The sequence below is a fragment of the Oncorhynchus gorbuscha genome, linkage group LG16, assembly GCF_021184085.1.
Source record: "Oncorhynchus gorbuscha isolate QuinsamMale2020 ecotype Even-year linkage group LG16, OgorEven_v1.0, whole genome shotgun sequence".
In the NCBI taxonomy this organism is placed as follows: Eukaryota; Metazoa; Chordata; class Actinopteri; order Salmoniformes; family Salmonidae; genus Oncorhynchus; species Oncorhynchus gorbuscha.
The window spans coordinates 5,172,351-5,191,345 of record NC_060188.1 but is presented as its reverse complement, the minus strand read 5'-3'; the positions used below and the strand labels follow the sequence as shown (position 1 = coordinate 5,191,345).

At 45.3% G+C, this 18,995-nt stretch overlaps 1 protein-coding gene across 7 annotated transcripts in view; it reads left to right on the top strand.

The window, feature by feature from the left end:
- Positions 1-18,995, top strand: part of LOC123998658 (septin-9-like) — a 141,861-nt gene that overhangs the window by 73,302 nt on the left and 49,564 nt on the right. Inside the window, exon 1 of one of the 7 annotated variants that reach the window (XM_046303741.1) lies at positions 14,107-14,202. The exons of 4 other annotated variants lie outside the window; for them this stretch is intronic. The gene's annotated coding sequence lies outside the window, so the exon portion shown is untranslated. Of the gene's footprint in view, positions 1-14,106; positions 14,203-18,159; positions 18,253-18,284; positions 18,425-18,995 lie in introns of those variants that run through there. 2 more of the 7 variants (XM_046303739.1, XM_046303740.1) reach the window with 2 other exon arrangements.

Sequence of the window (18,995 nt, the reverse complement as noted above, 5' to 3'; positions counted from 1 at the left end):
AGGGGGTCGCTGTGGTTGACTACGTGTTGAAGGGGCTTGCTGCTGTGGTTGACTACATGCTGAAGGGGCTTGCTGCTGTGGTTGACTACATGCTGAAGGGGCTTGCTGCTGTGGTTGACTACATGTTGAAGGGACTTGCTGCTGTGGTTGACTACGTGCTGAAGGGACTTGCTGCTGTGGTTGACTACATGCTGAAGGGGCTTGCTGCTGTGGTTGACTACATGCTGAAGGGGCTTGCTGCTGTGGTTGACTACATGCTGAAGGGGCTTGCTGCTGTGGTTGACTACATGCTGAAGGGGCTTGCTGCTGTGGTTGACTACATGCTGAAGGGGCTTGCTGCTGTGGTTGACTACATGCTGAAGGGACTTGCTGCTGTGGTTGACTACATGTTTTACTTCTCTGCTTTAACATTGTGTTTGGGACTAAGACGGTGGTTTAGACCCATATTCCAGAAATGAATCAGTAATGATGAGAGGACCGTCATTGTGAACGAGGGATGAAAGCATTCCTCTGAACGAGGTGTGTCGGCTACTAGTGCCCCCCTCTGTCAGATAGTTAGAGGGCTGAGAAACAGTGAGTAAACCATTAGACATTTTAGACCTTAGATTTATTTGATAAACGTATCTCTATGGTCTGAGTGACAACGTTGCTTTATTTTCAACACAGCTATGCATCGCTAATTAAACCTCCACAATGTTGGGAAGTGTGTGAACTCAGACGTTTAAGCCCTGTGTAGGAGGAGTGTGTTTGCAGACACATGAGGTAATGTTTGGGAAGTATCAGTGAGTTTCCATCCACATCTTCTACCTCTGGCACCCCCAGTGTACAGCACTGTGAGAGGGCAGTCCAGTGGGACCTTCTCTCCTTTCCCCTGGTGTGTGTGTGTGTGTGTGTGTGTGTGTGTGTGTGTGTGTGTGTGTGTGTGTGTGTGTGTGTGTGTGTGTGTGTGTGTGTGTGTGTGTGTGTGTGTGTGTGTGTGTGTGTGTGTGTGTGGCCTGCAGGGACAGTAGGTTCCATCATGTCCCTTCTCCTCTGTATTTGAGTGTTACCAACCTGCCTGGGTGCATAAGGCCACCCCGTCTGTCGGATAGTAATTCAGGTGTGTGTGTGCATGCCTTCTATGTGCCCATGACATGTATTAAGGGTGTCTGGCCCTGGGGACAGGTGATAGAGATGGACTACTGTTACAAGGTAAAGGTACAGCTATGGGGTGGTGTTAAACACGAGGTAGTCAAATGTATTACAGTGTTCCGTTGGAGTGTGTTTAATTTAACACAGTAAAAATGCTTTAACATAGTAGAGAGGGTTTTGTTTTTGCAATCTTCCATTGATGGTTAACTATTTGCAATGGCCAATTTTATTCCATTGGCCATTTTAATTCAACAGCAAGTACAAAATGTGTCAAATGTCCGTCTGCTCCATGTTACAGTGAACTTTACGGGTGTCATAACTTTAAAGGTCCACAGAAATGCTTCATTGTCAGTGTGTGGCATGGACATGTGAAACATTACATTTAGTATGTGATTGAACGTTTTCAATTGGATTTCAAAGCCTTGAAATGTGTTGCTGTAAAATGTTGGAAGACGTTTCTGTAGGGCTGGTGCTTCCACAGGAAATGATCTCATGCACACACACACAGCTGACTATGCCTGGCTTGGACATGACTATGCAGTGAGCCTGTATGCATACTCTCTCTTGCTCTCCTTTTGTCTTTCTCCTTCCCTCCCTCTTTTGATCCTCTCTCTCCTTCCCTCCCTCTTTTGATCCCTCTCTCTCCCTTCCCTCCCTCTTTTGATCCCTCTCTCTCTTTCCTCCCTCTTTTGATCCTCTCTCTCCATCTCTCCCCCTCTTTTGATCCTCCTCTCTCCATCTCTCCCTCTTTTGATCCCTCCTCTCTCATCACTCCCTCTTTTTATCCTCTCTCCATCCCTCCCTCTTTTGATCCCTCTCTCTCTCCATCTCTCCCTCTTTTGATCCCTCCCCTCTCTCCCATCTCTCCTCTTTTGATCCTCTCCTCCATCTCTCCTCTTTGATCCCTCCCTCTCTCATCCCTCTTTTGATCCCTCTCTCCATCCTCCCTCTTTTGATCCCTCCCTCTCTCCCATCCCTCCCTCTTTTGATCCTCCCTCTCTCCATCCATCCCTCTTTGATCCCTCTCTCTCTCTCCATCCCTCTTTTGATCCCTCTCTCTCTCCATCCTCTTTTATCCCACTCTCTCTCCATCCCTCTTTTGATCCCTCTCTCTCCATCCCTCTTTTGATCCTCTCTCTCTCCATCCTCCCTCTTTTGATCCCTCTCTCTCTCCATCCCTCCCTCTTTTGATCCCTCCCTCTCTCCATCTCTCCTCTTTTGATCCTCCTCTCTCATCACTCCCTCTTTTGATCCCTCTCTCCATCCCTCCCTCTTTTGATCCCTCTCTCTCTCTCCATCTCTCCCTCTTTTGATCCCTCTCTCCATCCCTCCCTCTTTTGATCCCTCCTCTCCATCTCCCTCTTTTTGATCCCTCTCTCTCTCATCTCTCCTCTTTTGATCCTCTCTCTCTCCATCTCTCCCTCTTTTGATCCCTCTCTCTCCATCCCTCCTCTTTGATCCCTCTCTCTCCATCTCTCCCTCTTTTGATCCCTCTCTCTCTCATCCTCCCTCTTTTGATCCCCCTCTCTCTCCATCCCTCCTCTTTTGATCCTCTCTCTCTCCATCCATCCCTCTTTTGATCCCTCTCTCTCCATCCCTCCTCTTTTGATCCTCTCTCTCTCCATCCATCCCTCTTTTGATCCCTCTCTCTCTCCATCCATCCCTCTTTTGATCCTCTCTCTCCATCCATCCCTCTTTTGATCCCTCCCTCTTTCCATCCATCCCTCTTTTGATCCCTCTCTCTTTCCATCCCTCCCTCTTTTAATCCCTCTCTCTCCTTCCATCCCTCTTTTGATCCCTCCCTCTTTCCTCCATCCCTCTTTTGATCCTCTCTCTTTCCATCCCTCCCTCTTTTGATCCCTCTCTCTCCTTCCTCCTCTTTTGATCCCTCCCTCTCTCCATCTCTCCCTCTTTTGATCCCTCTCTCTCATCCCTCCCTCTTTTGATCCCTCCCTCTCCATCTCTCCCTCTTTTGATCCCTCCCTCTCTCTATCACTCCCTCTTTTGATCCCTCTCCATCCCTCCCTCTTTTGATCCCTCCCTCTCTATCTCTCCCTCTTTTTGATCCTCCCTCTCTCCATCCCTCCCTCTTTTGATCCCTCTCTCCATCTCTCCCTCTTTTGATCCCTCCCTCTCTCCATCTCTCCCTCTTTTGATCCCTCCCTCTCTCTCTCCCTCTTTTGATCCCTCTCTCTCTCTCCATCTCCTCCCTCTTTTGATCCCTCTCTCTCTCCATCTCCCTCTTTTGATCACTCTCTCTCCCATCCCTCCTCTTTTGATCCCTCTCTCTCTCCATCCCTCCCTCTTTTGATCCTCTCTCTCTCCATCCCTCCCTCTTTTGATCCCTCTCTCTCTCCATCCCTCCCTCTTTTGATCCCTCTCTCTCTCCATCCCTCCCTCTTTTGATCCCTCTCTCTCTCCATCCCTCCTCTTTTGATCCCTCTCTCTCTCCATCCATCCCTCTTTTGATCCCCTCTCTCTCATCCCTCCCTCTTTTGATCCCTCTCTCTCTCCATCCCTCTTTTGATCCCTCTCTCTCTCATCCCTCTTTTGATCCTCTCTCTCTCATCCCTCTTTTGATCCCTCTCTCTCCCATCTCCCCCTCTTTTGATCCCTCCCCTCTCTCCATCCTCCCCTCTCTCCATCCCTCCTCTTTCCATCCATCCCACTATTGATCCCTCTCTCCATCCCTCCCTCTTTTGATCCTTCTCTCTCATCTCTCTCTCCATCCCTCCCTCATTTATTCTCTCTCTCCATCACTCCCTCTTTTGATCCTCTCTCTCATTCCTCCTCTTTTTCCCTCTCTCCATTCCTCCCTCTTTGATCCCTCTCTCCATCCCTCCCTCTTTTGATCCCTCTCTCTCTCCCATCCCTCCCTCTTTTGATCCCTCTCTCCTCCTCCCTCTTTTTGATCCCTCTCTCTCTCCAGCCCTCCCTCTTTTGATCCCCCTCTCTCTCTCTCCATCCCTCTCCCTCTCTCTCTCCAGCCTTCCCTCCTCTTTTGATCCCCCTCCTCTCTCTCCATCCCTCCCTCTCCCCCTCTCTCTCTCTCCTTCCCTCCCCTCTTTTGATCCCCTCTCTCTCTCCATCCCTCCCTCTCCCCCTCTCTCTCTCCTTCCTCTCTCTTTGATCCCCCTCTCTCTCCATCCCTCCCTCTCCCCCTCTCCTCTCTCTCCCTTCCCTCCTCTTTTGATCCCCCTCTCTCTCTCCATCCCTCCCTCTCCCCCTCTCTCTCTCCTTCCCTCCTCTTTTTATCCCCCTCTCTCTCTCCATCCCTCCTCTCCCCTCTCCTCTCCTTTCCCTCCCTCTTTTGATCCCCCTCTCTCTCTCCATCCCTCCCCCTCTCCCCCTCTCTCTCTCCTTCCCTCTCTTTTGATCCCTCTCTATCTCTCTCTACATCCTTCTGGATTCCAGCTGTATGACCTTTGTTCAAGTTTCTCTTGGCTGTCAGCTGAAGACTGAGCAGAACCAAGCCACAGTAAACACACCAACACACACACTGCCTCTCAGGTGGGGTAAAGCAGCCAGTGCTGACAGCCTCCCTAAAGACAGTATTACTGAGCGTGTCAAGGGAAGTATTTAGAAAGACTTCATTTGTGTGGTTATGTGCAGTAGTACACATCATAAGGACTGGCTTGTATTCTTTAGGCACCAAACGGAAGAAACCCGACTGAACCAATTTTTATTTATTTATTTATTATTTCACCTTTATTTAACCAGGTAGGCTAGTTGAGAACAAGTTCTCATTTACAATTGCGACCTGGCCAAGATAAAGCAAAGCAGTTCGACAGATACAGCGACACAGAGTTACACATGGAGTAAAACAAACATACAGTCAATAATACAGTATAAACAAGTCTATATACAATGTGAGCAAATTAGGTGAGAAGGGAGGTAAAGGCAAAAAAGGCCATAGTGGCAAAGTAAATACAATATAGCAAGTAAAACACTGGAATGGTAGATTTAAACGCTCATTTTTGTTTTCCATTGCAAAACCTTTACCACGGTGTGCTCTAATGTATACGACCCTGGTTTATACCGTTGACCTCGCTGTGTATCTGTGGAATGTCAACTGTTACACCAACTAATTGGCACCATATTGTCGGGTGTTTGTTGCTGCTAATGCTCTGTTTGATGGATGAGGGAGGGAAACGTAATGTGAAGGACCGAGGGGACTATTAGAAGGTGACTTAACACCAAAGACAGGACGACGGTAAACCCCTCTCTGATGTCACTGACCCCTCTCGTTACTGTAGCGTGACCTTTCCCTGACCACAGGAAGTCATTTAAGTGTTTACTCATGTTTTGCTGGTTGAAGATGGGAGCCTCTCTATAGTATGAGTTGCTTAATCTGTTCTCTGAGGTTGTGTGATGGAAGCTGAGAATGGAGTGGGAATACTAGTTCTAGAACCGATAGGAGCCACATATAGACTATATTTCTACATGTACAGCTCTGCTATAGAACCTATGTATATATACACACACACACATACATATACATATTTATTATCTAAATACATGGCTCTGGAACAATACTGTCTTTTTGAGAAAAAATAGCCAGTCAAGGAGTACCTTACTGCCAGTGAGGAAGTAGATCCTTGATTACATGCTGATGGGCTCTGTGGATGACTGTAGCTAGTTAGCCCTGGACTGGACTGGACTGGTGAGGATCTTGGTTGGTAGGATAGCCCTCCACTGTGGATGACTAGCTAGTTAGCCCTGGACTGGACTGGTGAGGATCTTGGTTGGAAGGATAGCCCTCCACTGTGGATGACTGTAGCTAGTTAGCCCTGGACTGGACTGGTGAGGATCCTGGTTGGAAGGATAGCCCTCCACTGTGGATGACTGTAGCTAGTTAGCCCTGGACTGGACTGGTGAGGATCCTGGTTGGAAGGATAGCCCTCCACTGTGGATGACTGTAGCTAGTTAGCCCTGGACTGGACTGGTGAGGATCTTGGTTGGAAGGATAGCCCTCCACTGTGGATGACTGTAGCTAGTTAGCCCTGGACTGGACTGGTGAGGATCCTGGTTGGAAGGATAGCCCTCCACTGTGGATGACTGTAGCTAGTTAGCCCTGGACTGGACTGGTGATGATCCTGGTTGGAAGGATAGCCCTCCACTGTGGATGACTGTAGCTAGTTAGCCCTGGACTGGACTGGTGATGATCCTGGTTGGAAGGATAGCCCTCCACTGTGGATGACTGTAGCTAGTTAGCCCTGGACTGGACTGGTGATGATCCTGGTTGGAAGGATAGCCCTCCACTGTGGATGACTGTAGCTAGTTAGCCCTGGACTGGACTGGTGATGATCCTGGTTGGAAGGATAGCCCTCCACTGTGGATGACTGTAGCTAGTTAGCCCTGGACTGGACTGGTGATGATCCTGGTTGGAAGGATAGCCCTCCACTGTGAGATGTGGTCATGAAGGATGACACACAGCAAATAGACATTTAGAAAAAGAAAGAGAAATCATTAGTCTGACCGCAAGCTTGTAGTGTCTTGTTGTGTTGTGAGGCCTTTTCATTGTCAGAGGTCTGCTAGGGTAACGTGTGTCTGTGTGCACACCACATACTGTATGTGTCCTGTGTGTCAGCCCAGTAGGAGGACATTCCTGTGGAGAGGAGAGAGGAATAAGACCAGGCAGTACTTCTGTCCTTTTCATTTATTTGGTCCACTCACATTCCTCTCTGGTCACATGATGGACATCCTGTAAGGGCAAAGGTCAAGCCATCGGGGCAAAAAGCCCTCAGGAGCCTTGTGAGTTCTAATGACACATTGATCAGACTCCCTTTTATGCTGCTGTGGAGAAACAATTTTAGTTAGCTGGCCTGTATGTTGAAAATGAACCTTAAAGGGGTAGTTGAAACCATAACAAAGCAATCGCCCTGCAGATGTTTCAGTAAAAAGCTGAGGGATGTGGCTGGTGAAATATAACCACTCTGAAATTCATCAAAAGAGCTACAGATGCAGTGACTGACCATTCATGATATCAACGTTTGAACCAAGTTTTGAGGCTATACAGTGGACTAGCACAAGCTTACATTTTGCGTTCTGATAGGGTACGACCGTTCAAGAGTAAATGGGTGCATATCATAAAGTCAAGAAATATATGTAGCAACTGCAGATTGACCCTAGGAGAGCTTTAGCTGCAGATCAAAGTTAGCCTCCAGGCTAATGTGAATAGTACAGAATAGTACAATTGTAGCTTATCATGGGAATTAGCTTCAGGCTATGCTAACACCGTGAAGTCATTTTGATGACGATTAGCTTCAGGCTAATGGGGTGACTTCTGTTCAGAATTAGTGATAGTTCTGGGTGACTCAGTACCTCCCGAGGGGAGCAGTAGGGTCATGTGCTGACCGGGGGCGTTCTCTCAGGCTGCAGTCACAACCTCCTAAGATGGTGTTTATTTCCCTCTTTCCCACATAAAGAGCTATTGATTGCAAGGAGAAGGGATGGCTGAGGAGCTGGACTTGTGCATGTCACAAGGCACGGAAATGTCTTCAGTGATGAATCATTTACAGATGGGGTGTGTGTTGTTTATGACGTGTGTGTGTGTGTGTGTGTGTGTGTGTGTGTGTGTGTGTGTGTGTGTGTGTGTGTGTGTGTGTGTGTGTGTGTGTGTGTGTGCGTGCCGTCCCGGCTTGAGAGAGAAGACAGGAATGAAAAGCTGTCTTTTATTCCTCTGGCCACACAAAATATATATATATATTTTTTTGCTTTGTGTTTCTCAGAAGAGTAATTGTGATAAAAGGGACTGAATAGAGACTGGTTGATACTAAATCCATGCATACAACACAAGATACTGACATTACCTCTTATCCTCCCCACTGCTTCACCTCACATGTCAATTTACTATCAGATACAGAGGTACCATACTCTGTAATTCAGATCTTCACATTGACAATTTATTATCCCTCAATAACTTGAAGTGTAGACTAGGGGTCAGCCTGATGAACCAAACTACCCAGTAGTAGACAGTAGTAGACTAGGGGTCAGCCTGATGAACCAAACTATCCAGTAGTAGACTAGGGTCAGCCTGATGAACCAAACTATCCAGTAGTAGACTAGGGTATGATGAAGCAAACAGCCCAGTAATCCCCTCCATGTAGCCTAACTCACACACACATAAACAAAGTATACTAATTAAGAAAAAACATGTTTTGGTGCTGGTTTTCATATAAGCCCTTTTGGGCTTCCAACCTTACCTGCACAATGTTTTTACCAGTTTCTTTTAGTAGTACGGTTTATGTATTTCAGTTGTTTTCTTTGGTGCGAATAAATCAAACCTAAAACACTCCCAGAAAAAGAATAGACACTTCTACAGATAGCATCGCCACAGACAAACACAACTGGTAGAGAAGAAAATAACACTTTAGACTGTTGATACACACCCACATACAGTACCTGTTGGTTTCTCCAGTGGCATTAACATCTCAACAAAACAGCATCCCATTGGTGCAGCTCTAACAACAGCCAGTAGGAGATGCTGTTACACAGGTGGTTCTCTCCCAGACTCAGGTAAATAGAGGTCTTTATCTTTTCCAGACTCCGATAAATAGGTAGGTATTCCACACAGGTCTTTATCTCTTCCAGATTCAGGTAACTAGGTAGGTATTTTCCACAGGTGGTTGTCTCTCCCACACTCGGGTAACTAGGCAGGTATTTTCCACAGGTGGTTGTCTCTCCCACACTCGGGTAACTAGGTAGGTATTTTCCACAGGTGGTTGTCTCTCCACTCGGGTAACTAGGCAGGTATTTTCCACAGGTGGTTGTCTCTCCCACACTCGGGTAACTAGGCAGGTATTTTCCACAGGTGGTTGTCTCTCCCACACTCGGGTAACTAGGTAGGTATTTTCCACAGGTGGTTGTCTCTCCCACACTCGGGTAACTAGGCAGGTATTTTCCACAGGTGGTTGTCTCTCCCACACTCGGGTAACTAGGTAGGTATTTTCCACAGGTGGTTGTCTCTCCCACACTCGGGTAACTAGGCAGGTATTTTCCACAGCTGGTTGTCTCTCCCACACTCGGGTAACTAGGCAGGTATTTTCCACAGGTATTCCCCACTGTCTGTAAGAGATTACATTACACTTCTTATACATGACTAAAGGTGTATATGTCCTGTCCTGTTAGATTTATGTCAACAGCTTTGTGTCACTAGGGACGTCCTGATCGTATCGCAGCGTAGCCCTGTTGTCATAGAAATAAGATGGCTCACAATATTGCCATCCCACTGTATAGATATCTCAGTGTAGGACATCCCCTGTCCACTCCATCTGCTTTGTCAGTAAACATGTGGTCAGATTGTGGATCAGTTATACCACTGTGCTGGATTTTTTTAACCAAATAAATGACTGGGAGGTAATAGATATGGAGTGTGACTCTCTTTGTTTTTATAGCTTCCAGTTTATTCTCAGTTAGTCAGCACCTCTACATTAAATAATTTTCTATGGGTGTGTGCCAGCTCATTATTTTTATTAGACTGTGCTGGCTATGTATATACAGTACAGTACATACTTCATCTATCTATATACAGTACATCTATGTACATACTTCATCTATGTATATACATGTACATACTTCATCTATGTATATACAGTACATACTTCATCTATGTACATACTTCATCTATGTACATACATTCATCTATGTACAGTACATTCATCTATGTACATACAGTACATACTTCATCTATGTATATACAGTACATAAGTCATCTATGTATATACAGTACATAAGTCATCTATGTATATACAGTACATAAGTCATCTATGTATATACAGTACAAGTCATCTATGTAGTCATCTATGTATATACAGTACATAAGTCATCTATGTATATACAGTACATAAGTCATCTATGTATATACAGTACATAAGTCATCTATGTATATACAGTACATAAGTCATCTATGTATATACAGTACATAAGTCATCTATGTATATACAGTACATAAGTCATCTATGTATATACAGTACATAAGTCATCTATGTATATACAGTACATAAGTCATCTATGTATATACAGTACATAAGTCATCTATGTATATACAGTACATAAGTCATCTATGTATATACAGTACATAAGTCATCTATGTATATACAGTACATAAGTCATCTATGTATATACAGTACATAAGTCATCTATGTATATACAGTACATAAGTCATCTATGTATATACAGTACATAAGTCATCTATGTATATACAGTACATAAGTCATCTATGTATATACAGTACATAAGTCATCTATGTATATACAGTACATAAGTCATCTATGTATATACAGTACATAAGTCATCTATGTTGCTAATAGAAATACAGGAGCAAATCTATGTATATACAGACATAGGTGTGGGGAAATTTCCTTTCTATTACAATTTATTATTATATTTTATAATACTTTTTTGGTACGGTTTAACCCTTTTTCTTCCCAATTTCTTGATATCCAATTGGTTGTTAAAGTCTTGTCCCATTGCTGCAACTACTACGGACTTGGTAGATGCGAAGGTCGAGAGCAGAGGTCGACCAATTCGGATTTTTCATTTTATATATATATATATATATTTGTAATAATGACAATTACAACAATACTGAATGAACACTTTTTGTTTTAACTTAATACAATACAAAAATACAATACATTTAGTCTCAAATAAACAAACGCAGGAAAGTGCTGTTTGAATGAATGCTTACGAGCCTGCTGCTGCCTACCACCGCTCAGTCAGACTGCTCTATCAAATCATAGACTTAATTATCATATAATAAACACAGAAATACGAGCCTCAGGTCATTAATATGGTCAAATCCGAAACTCATTTTGAAAACAAAATGTTTATTCTTTCAGTGAAATACGCAACCGTTCCATATTTGATCTAACGGATGGCATCCCTAAGTCTAAATATTGCTGTTACGTTGCACAACCGTCAATGTTATGTCATAATTATGTATGTTAGGAAGAAATGGTCTTCACACAGTTTGCAAAGAGCCAGGTGGCCCAAACTGCTGCATATAGCCGGACTCTGCATGCACTGAACTCAAGAGAAGTCACACAATTTCCCAAGTTAATATTGCCTGCTAATGTGAACTTCTTTTAACTAAATATACAGGTTTAAAAAAATATATACTTGTGTATTGATTTTAAGAAAGGCATTGATGTTTATGGTTAGGTACATTGGTGCAACGATGGTGATATTTTTGCGAATGCGTTTTTGTTAAATCCCCACCCGTTTGGCGAAGTAGTCTGTGATTCATTGATAAATTAACAGAAACCACGTTGATTAAATGCAATGCTGAACAAGCTAGTTAAACTAGTAATATCATCAACCATGTGTAGTTAACTAGTAATTATGTGAATATTGATTGTTTTTTAAAAGATAAGTTTAATGTTAGCTAGCAACTTACCTTGGCTCCTTGCTGCACTCACGTAACTGGTGGTCAGCCTGCCACGCAGTCTCCTCGTGGATTGCAATGTAATCGGGCCATAATCGGTGTCCAAAAATGCTGATTACCGATTGTTATGAAAACTTGAGCGCGATGGGACAAGGTCATCCCAGCTGGCCAAACCCTCACCTCACCTAATTGTGTGCCACCTCATGGGTCTCCCGGTCATGGCCAGCTGCAACACAGCCCGGGATCAAACCTGGATCTGTAGAGACGCCTCTAGAACTGCGTTGCTGCGCCGCTCGGGAGACCCAGTATTTTGTTTCTTGTTTCGTTTCTTATCCCCAGCATCTGAGTTTGTTGTTCTTTACTTCCACTACGTTGGTAATGTATACATACTTGACTAAAGGTGTGGAGAGATGGTTTGGGACCAGCAGCAAGCCTGAGCCAGGCAGTAGTGTTTTTATGCAGAGGGAAAGTCAGTGAGGTTAGGTCTGGGGTAACTAGAACAGACCTTCCCATTGACGTTAATGTCATTCTAGTTCAATGCTCTGCTTTACGTAACTCTGCTCTATGGGATGATTCACTGTAGTGCTCTGCTGGGTTTATATCAGCATGTTAGAGGAAGTACTTCCTCCTTTCCCAGAGCTCTGTGCCCATATGACACCCCTATACACACACACACACGATTTCCTGTTTTTTCTTGTATTTTCTGAGGTAAAATAAGCGTTTTAGTTAAAAATGATCCCCAGGAAGCTTTGTATTTCTGGTGGTTAATTAAACTCCCACATCTTTCACATTGACAACAATAGAGGGCATTGGCTGATTCTGTTCCCACTGTACACTAAACATTATACTTTCTAACGTAGGCCTAGAGGTTTCTAGAAACTCTCCAACCCTTTTCATTATCATCTAAAACTCTAAACTGATGCTAGATCAGCACTTGTACTCAGACACTTACGGGCCCAACTACATTGGAACTTGACTTATCTCTTCGAAAGGGATTGTTAGTGTTAAAGAATGTAGTGAAGGTGTAGAATGACTACAATGCAGACAGGACTCAACAGAACTGCTTTTTCCACTAAAATGTGCGTGAGCCAGCCTTCACATGCCCTTATTTTGGGTTTCCCCGTATACTGTATGGGAACAATAGTGGTCCTGTTTGGTCTCTCTGTCTTCTCCTTTCTCTCCTTCTCTCTCCGTCCTCCTGAGGCGGCCCACTGAATACTCAGCCTTCAGTCTGGAAACCTGTGGGACACAAGTTGGCTATTCACATCGGTCCTTTTCTCCTCTCAATCTCTCTGCACAAACACACACACTCCTGTACACACACACACACCTCAATCAGGCTATTCACTTTGTGCTTTCTCACACTCCTCTCCTCTCTGTCTGTACATCCCACCTACACAGACTGGAGAAATGGTCTGGAACTGGTTTCCTACTCCTATGATGTGGCCCTGTTCCTCTATCTGCTCTCTGTGCATTTCAGATGTGTATGATTGCGAACATTTGCTTGAAATTCAGTCACCGGTAATAAGATGCCTGTAATCTGATATTTGGCTGAACATTTCTGATTGGAACCATAGTTGAACAAACCAAATGTGATTTGAAACATTGAAAAGGCCATGTTTCTTCAATCTATACATTGTGTTTCTATGGTCTGAAAGCCCCACTGCAGCACACGCACAGGAGGTCAGCCAAGCAGCTCTCCACTGTCCCTGCCAAGACCCGTCTCCATCTAGCCCAGTAACATCAGCCCACAGGGCCCCTGCTATTGGGTTTCTGGCACTGCGTCTCAGTCAAACGGAGATCTTTCATCTTGGAAAGCCCATGTTCTCCGCAGGGCAGCCACTCAAATGGAGTCGATACTAAAGGCACGAGCCAAGTTGTGCCGATCAAACAAATTATGGTTGTCTTTAGCTCTGGCATCACTCTGTGTTCACAGTCAGTTTGGAGTCAAAGTTGTTTAGGAGAGACTGTTGGACTTATTTTGTGATGCAGTTTTTGCCAATGAGAAAAACATGTGTTGTTCAATGTCTGATCACATAATAAGATGATGTCCCTCTACTATGTCCTTCAGTTGGGCCTCTCTGCTGACATCTCTGCTTTCAGGCAGGATACAGCTAGCCTGCTCCCAGATCAGCTTGTGCTGGCTTGACAACTATGGCCTTTGAAGTAGACGAGACTGCACAAACAGATCTTGGACCAGGTTTGGTTAGGGATATAGCTGGTTTGATATTTAGTGACTGACTTCAGTAGGCTTGGCTGGGGTGAATTAGGGACTGGTGAATCTCTGGGGAGGTCGGAGGAGGAATGGTGGTGGGGGTGGAAGAGCAGTGCATTAGCCTTGTTCCCACTGCAGAAATACAGTGTGTTATCAATGTTGAGGGTGTAGTAAGGTACAGAATAGAGCCAATCCTTCCACAGTCCTCTGGGCCCCAGGGACCCCTGCTAGATGCTCAGCTATGAAGAGATGACAGAGAGGGGAGAGATGGAGGGAGAGAACAGAGGAATGAAAAAGAGACAAGCCTAGAAAGAGGGGCCAAGTTTTGAGTGGAAAGCTAGACTTCTCGAAGTGAGGGGAGGGTTGTACAGTACAACATTTTGTCTTTAAGATTCAGTCTTCTCAGAACTTTACAGCAGGACAACACTGAGCAGCTCCTGGCAAACAAGACAAGGACACTCTGAGTTTTGTAAGTACTCCTGTGTGTGTGTGTGGGGGTTTGTGCGTGCGACTCTGCCTAGCAAATGGTCTTCATTAGAGCCAAGTCAAAACTCTTCCTGTAATTCTGATGGCATGTTACCATGTTTACCTAAAGTAAGGCCTCTCGGCTGACAGGGAGGGAAGAACTCTCTTGCTCCAGTACTCTCTCTCCCTCTTGCTCCAGTACTCTCTCTCCCTCTTGCTCCAGTACTCTCTCTCTCTCTCCCTCTTGCTCCAGTACTCTCTCTCTCTCTCCCTCTTGCTCCAGTACTCTCTCTCCTCTTGCTCCAGTACTCTCTCTCTCTCCCTCTTGCTCCAGTACTCTCTCTCTCTCTCTCCCTCTTGCTCCAGTACTCTCTCTCTCTCTCCCTCTTGCTCCAGTACTCTCTCTCTCTCTCCTCTTGCTCCAGTACTCTCTCTCTCTCTCCCTCTTGCTCCAGTACTCTCTCCCTCTTGCTCCAGTACTCTCTCCCTCTTGCTCCAGTACTCTCTCCCTCTTGCTCCAGTACTCTCTCCCTCTTGCTCCAGTACTCTCTCCCTCTTGCTCCAGTACTCTCTCCCTCTTGCTCCAGTACTCTCTCCCTCTTGCTCCAGTACTCTCTCCCTCTTGCTCCAGTACTCTCTCCCTCTTGCTCCAGTACTCTCTCCCTCTTGCTCCAGTACTCTCTCCCTCTTGCTCCAGTACTCTCTCCCTCTTGCTCCAGTACTCTCTCTCTCTCTCCCTCTTGCTCCAGTACTCTCTCTCTCTCTCCCTCTTGCTCCAGTACTCTCTCTCTCTCTCCCTCTTGCTCCAGTACTCTCTCTCTCTCCCCTTTGCTCCAGTACTCTCTCTCTCTCCCTCTTGCTCCAGTACTCTCTCTCTCTCCCTCTTGCTCCAGTACTCTCTCTCTCCACAGCGTTTTTGTTATCCTGTAAAAGTTGTATAGTGCTCTCTCTCCCTCTCTTTGACTTGTCCTGTCTAATGGATAGTGATGAGAGTTACTGTTGTGTTGGAGGGACCCAGGTGGCTCTGGTTACGGAGGATTCTTCATTCTGCACATGCTCAGTCTACACTACCCTGGTACTGACCGGATCAATCTGGCACAGCGCTTAGCAACACAGCTGGGAAAGCTTCAGCGGATAGGTGGCTCTAAAACTCTCAGAAAAGACAGCGACTCTGTGATGAAGTCAAACTTGTGCTCTGAAAACCACAGAATTCTCTGACGGTTTATCTACTTAGTGGTCCCCTCTTTAAACATAGTTTCTCTGCATTTACTGATTTTATACACACACATTTACATTTACATTTAAGTCATTTAGCAGACGCTCTTATCCAGAGCGACTTACAAATTGGTGCATTCACCTTATGACACACACACACACACACACACACACACACACACACACACACACACACACACACACACACACACACACACACACACACACACACACACACACACACACACACACACACACACACACACACACACACACACACACACACACACACACACACAATACTGGGCTTTGAAATAGGGCGCCTGAGTTAGAGAATTCAGGGCTTCTTATAAACATTGTAAAACGGACTAAATACACCCAGGATTTATTTTTACTCCCAGTTGATGTTGATATGTGATCGCCCCTCTGACCCCGAGCAGGAAGTGGGGAGCTGGCTGGGAGTGTGTTGAGGGAGTATTAGGCTAGAGTAAGGCACTGTGTAAATCTGCCTCCCTAATGGCACCTTATTCCCTATGTAGTGCACTACTTTTGACCAGAGCTCTATGGGAATTGGGTGCCATTTGGCACACAGTCTAATTGTTAAGTGGATGTGGATTCTTCAGTGCTGGTGTGTGAGGGTTGCACATATACTGGGACCTGTCATGAATCTACAATCATGGCATTTTGGGGGGAGATTCTGGTAATCTGTCCAAGGTTACTTTTTCCAGTTGCTCACTTTCTCCTCCTGTTCAGAGAAAACATTCAGCTTCTTACATAAATTACCCAAAGACTTTTCACAAAGTACAGACTCAATCATTTCCCTCGACCAGCAAGGTTTGTGATGAATGAAACCAAATAAAGCCACATCCATCCAGAAACAGTAGCTGCTGTAAAAACGAATGAGGTAAATGTGAAAATGTGATCCCTTTCATCCCCAAAAACCTCAGGTGATGGTGTGTGTGTGTGTGTGTGTGTGTGTGTGTGTGTGTGTGTGTGTGTGTGTGTGTGTGTGTGTGTGTGTGTGTGTGTGTGTGTGTGTGTGTGTGTGTGTGTGTGTGTGTGTGTGTGTGTGTGTGTGTGTGTGTGTGTGTGTGTGTGTGTGTGTGTGTGAGACATGTGGTGCTTTAGTCCCTGGTAGGTATATAATTTCACTTCCTGTGTGGCCAGAAACACAGCTGTTTCCTTCGCTCTTTAATCACAGACAACCAGTTGTATCAAAGAACCTACTGAGACATACCTCTCCCTGGAGCAGTATGTACACCACTGCAGTAGAAACTAGAACCGCAGTAGAAACTAGAAACCTGTAGAAACTAGAACCCCCGTAGAAACTAGAACCACTGCAGGAGAAACTAGACCCACAGCAGTAGAAACTAGAACCATTGTAGAACTGAGATTTAAAGGGAGAAAATCTCCTTTAATCTTTAATGATCAAGGATTAAAGCCACACTCCTGAATGTTTGTTTTAGCCGAACAGCAGCCCACTCTGAGTGGTTTGTCAATGCCATAAACTGAGCGATGGGGTGGTCAAAAAGAATGACAAGATGTTATCCCTTTCTCTGTATGGACAGTGTTGCTACACGTCAACCTGCTACACAGTTACAGTACTAAATATTTAACCTACTTCTCAATCCTCCTCATCCATTGTTGGCTTTAGCTCCCACAATAGCAAGTAAACACGTGTCATCATGTTGATTTGGGCCAGCTAGTCCTCTGGTATATGTTGTGGAATGATTGGGATCCTCTGAATTCCAGGAACAAAGGGCTGGAGCAGGTCGTTGGAGGGTTGTAAATCAGGGACAGACAGGAGGACCAGGGGGGTGGACAGGCTGGCTTCTCTCAAACCTGAGGCTAGGGGGAAGGATGAGGGGTAGAGGAGCAGGGACGGTGTGTCTACACACACACACACACACACACACACACACACACACACACACACACACACACACACACACACACACACACACACACACACACACACACACACACACACACACACAAATGGCTAGGCGCCAGCAGAACCAAAGCATGTGGAAGCCTTAAGAATGAGGGTGCTCTCATACTCCCTTAAAATAACTTTGCTTGAAAAACAAACAAGAAAAAAGTGCCAATAGTACTGTCTGTCCATCTTGAGATGCCGTAGCCAGTATACACTTCCTCAAAATGGTCAGAGTTTATCTAAGATTTAGATTTTTGTTGCGTATTTGTACATCTAACTAAGATGTTTGGTGCAGTATTTCTGAAGTAATTTTTTTAAACATGAAAACGAGTCGTCTAGCGTTGAATGACAACAAACACTTAATTGAAGAATCCCTACTGTTGACCAATAACCGACGAATGTGCGTAGATTTCGGCTCACGTCCTGCAGCTTGACTCGAGATAATATTGTGTGCACGAACAGCAGAAAAAATCCTTGCCAAAGACCAAAATCAACAAAAACTCGTCACAATATACAGTACCAGTCAAAAGTTTGGACAGACCTTCTCATTCAAGGGTTTTTCTTTATTTTCATTATTTCATAGTTTTGATGTCTTCACTATTATTCTACAATGTAGAAAATAGAAACAAATAAATAAAAACCCTTGAATGAGTAGGTGTGTTTTGACTGATACTGTATGCACTAACTATTCCCAACTGTTTCAGATGGGAAGTGTGAGTTTATCCTCTCTCTCTGAAGATGTTTCATGTTGAGGGGGGGGGGTGGTGTGAGTGAGAGGGGGGTGTGGCATGCCTGTGGTCCAGTGTCACATGACGGGGTGAGGTGGGAGGGGCTGTGGGGTTCCTCGGTGACTGGACTGGCTCTCACTAGGGGGCTGCTCTTCAGCACGGGACAACACACACGGTGAGTTTGCGGTTCTGCCTCCCTCGCAGTGTGTACTGTGTGTGTGTGGTTTCCTTGTTCTCCCCTCTCCTTTTCTCTGCTTTTGTTTTTCTCCCTCCGTCTCTTCTAGTTTCCTGTTTGTCTGTGGTACAGACGCTCTTCACTCTGCTGCCGCGGTGCACCACTACTGTGTGTGAGTGTGCATCTTTCTGTGTTTATGTTAGTGGGTATTTGTTTGTCTTGATAGAAAGTTCCACTCAGATGTACTGAGGTATGACTGTAGAGGGGAATAGGCTTTTTGTGAAGTTTCTCTGTTGTACTGTACTCCCGAAACCCGGCATTGTTGCTGGTTCATCCTCTAGGTTTTCTCTGTTGTTCTGAGCTCTTGGGGGTTTGGGGGCGGAGCAGGGGAGCACAGAGTGGAGGGACGTAGGGGGGGTTCGGGGATATAAATGTTGTGTGTCTCTAACATGGCGTCTGCAGCCCTGTAATCAATCCTGGGAGGTGAGGGGGCTGTTTGCATAAACCACTGCTTCTCTGCTGCTGCCATGTTAAATGACATTTCTCTGTTTCTGCTGAGCTCTGGTTCATTTCAGCTCTCCTTTCCCCTCGTTCCGTCTTTTCTCTAACTTTCCTCTAACGACATGATCCACACATGGGGCTGTGTAGTGCTGGACATTGATCCATGACATTGCTGTATTGCATACAGACCAGGTACAGAACATGGAGGGAGGCAGTACGGTACATGGAGGGATTTCCACACG